This window comes from Bison bison, unplaced genomic scaffold (assembly GCF_000754665.1).
Source record: "Bison bison bison isolate TAMUID 2011002044 unplaced genomic scaffold, Bison_UMD1.0 scf7180017864456, whole genome shotgun sequence".
Lineage (NCBI taxonomy): Eukaryota > Metazoa > Chordata > Mammalia > Artiodactyla > Bovidae > Bison > Bison bison.
Window position 1 is genome coordinate 26,602,331 of NW_011495018.1, and position 3,315 is coordinate 26,605,645.

Consider the following 3,315-nt stretch of genomic DNA (forward strand, 5'->3'; position numbering starts at 1 on the left):
CTCCGCGCGCTCGCGCGGGGGTGGCACCTCTAGCGCCGCGCACGCGCGTTGAGTCCCGCAAGCTGGCTGCCCAAAGAGGCTTGCTGGCGCCCTACGCCGGGTGCGAGGTGGATCGTAGAGCGGGCAGCGGGTTGATGGTTCCCCGGGGTTTGCCCTCCAAGCCCCAAATCCTTGTCAGTCCACGGCTTTGACGGAGTTGCCCTTTGCGCACGACCCTCTTGGTTGTGCTAGCGGATTTTGCCTCCGTTCTGGATCTGGGAAAATGTGTAAAGAGTGAAAGCTGAGCTGCCCGGATCTGGACTTTTTCGCTCTCAAACGAGCCCCAGAATAGAGTGAGAGGGAAGAATATGCAATGGCTGTTTGCTTAGGATCCAGAATTTATCAGCTCTCTGACCCTGGGCGGGTAACCTCTCCGAGCCTCAGTTTCTTCATGATGAAGTCAAGGTCCTTAAAGTCCCGATCTGGGGATTGTGGCGAGGAGTAAAGGCAATGGAAAAAATCCCTATGCACTGTGCCTGCGCTGGTAAATGCTCAATTTCAGTTCTGGCTGTTACTAAAAATGTGCACGTAAAATAGACATAAATATATAAAAGTTAAGCCGACTTCTTAAGTGATGACTAGGGCATTCTTTTGAGGCTAATCTGTCTTCTGGCCACTTCCATAGCCATCATCCTGGTATCACCCTTCATGACTCCATCTGAACCGCCAACTAAGGCCTTCACTACCTGACCTGTCTCCTGCCCCCTTGTACAGCACTAGTGGAAGACTACCTACTGTGGGCGCTGGCTAGGATCTGTCAGATGGTGCCTTCCCGTCCTCAGAAGAGAGCACTTTCAAGGCAGTCGCTGATTAGTCATCATGATATCCAGGTACTATACCAACATTCCTGGCATATGACAGGTAAGCCGGTCTCGTGAATGAATGAATGAATGAATGTTATCTGGAGCAGAAGACATATTGCTATGTAACCCTACCAACGGAGAAGGCAATGGCACCCCACTCCAGTACTTTTGCCTAGAAAATCCCATGGACCGAGGAGCCCGGTAGGCTGCAGTCCATGGGGTCGCGAAGAGTCGGACACGACTGAGCGACTTCACTTTCACTTTTCACTTTCATGCACTGGAGAAGGAAATGGCAACCCACTCCAGTGTTCTTGCCTGGAGAATCCCAGGGACGGGGAAGCCTGGTGGGCTGCCATCTCTGGGGTCGCACAGAGTCCTACACGACCGAAGCGACTTAGCAGCCGCAGCAGCAGCAACCCTACCAAATCATTTTGCCGTCCAATCCCAAAGTGACATAACAAAACCCGGCTTCCAGTAAGAGGAATATGGTGATTTTGTTTCTCAAGACTCTATATTTTTTGATAGTCTTATAACCTATAATGGAAAAGAATAAAAACGAACATGTATATATAATATATATACGTATACCTGAATCACTTCACTGTACACCTGAAAATAACATTGTAAATCAACTATATTTTAATAAAAATTAAAACTAAAAAATAAGTCGTTGTAAGGAATAAATAAAATTAAACTATATAGTTTTGTGTTTTGACAAGCATAAACACCTGTGAAAACAATGCCATAATTAATCTATTTTCAATTGCTATCATTTATGTGGGTGGCTTACATGAAAAGATAATATGTGCTCATTGTGGAAAATGAAGAAATACACACAAAAATTAAAAGTGTTCTAGTTCTACCATTTAGAGATAACCATTGGCAAGACTTCATCATATTTCCAAACAGAACTTTCTGGCTGTACATTAATTTTTTTTACATGGATAAAATTATACTGCCTATAAAGATTTGAAACTTGTGCTTTTCATACTTCAGTGATTAGTGTTTTCTTCCATCATGAGATATTTAGTAGATTACATACCAACTTTTCTCTGTTTCAGATAAAACATTGATAAATATCTTTGTTCACAGATCCTTTTCCACATATTTGATTATTTCCTTAGGATAAATTATAAGAAGTAGATTTGGGTCCAAGGGTATGTCTTTCCTTTTTTTGTTCTTTTCAAAATAGAAAAACCTTTACCATTTTCTCAATTAAAAGATAGCATATTCTTGTTGTAAATTAATTCAAATGATACAGAAATGATAAACTAGGAAGCTGTCTATAATTCTCCCCTCTTGACTTCACCCTACCCAACTTCACCCCCAACCTAACCATGTTAAGAGTTAAAACCTTATGAGCAGGAGGGAACTTTGAGTGGTAATAAAAAGGTTCTAAAACTGGATTGTGGTAATGATTGCAAAACTATAGGCATTTACCAAGAATCATTGGATTGTAGACTTACAGTGGGTGAATGTGGGGCTTCCCTGGTGGTTCAGATGGTAAAGAATCTGCCTACAATCCAGGAGAACTAAGTTTGATCCCTGGGTTGGGAAGATCCCCTAGAGAAAGGAATTATACCAAAACTAAACTACTTTTAAAAAGTTATAGATGTATGACCAAAAAAATATGACCAAATTATTTTCTGTGCATATGATTTTTAATATAAAATGACATCTGATATGGATCATGGACATCTTTCTATGCCAGCACAAATAGATATATCTAATCCTTTTTAATAGGGACATAGAATCCCAGTATATATAGCTGTACCATCATTTATTGAAGCATTTCTCCATTGGCAGGCATTTAGGTGGTTTCCAGTTTTTTGTCATTACAAACAACGCTGCAGTGAGCATGCATATACAAGCATCTTTGTGTATTTGTCTGATTATATTTCTTTAAGAGAAAGTTCAAGAAGTGGAACTGCTGACTCAAAGAACATAATTTAAAGTGCTTTTACCTGTTGCCAAATTGGCCTCCAGAAAGATTGTACAGTGCTGCTCTCTCTTCCTACAACAATCTATGTATGAGAATGTCAGTTTTACCAGACTCTCAATAGCACCAATCCGTCTTTTTAATCTTTGCCAAGATAGTCCAAAATTATCTCTTATTGACATTTCTCTGATTATTGGTGATGTAGCCTTTTCAAGTATATACTGGCCACTTTTACCTCATATTTTATAAATTGCTTCATCATATCAATGAATAATATCAAATGACATTGTCATTATTGTATAAATGAGATGATCAAGAACCTCACTAATATACTTTGGTGAAATGATCATGGAGAGTTAATAATAGCTTTTATAGCTTTTCCATGGAGCTACACCCACAGAAATTATTTAATAATGCCAAGTGAGACGATATTTAGACAGATTCCAATTTTCCCAGTAATGACTAGGATTCCCGTAATATCTAGATGTTTGTGTTATCTGTAAAAAATAATTTGGCTCCCTTGAATTTTTAATC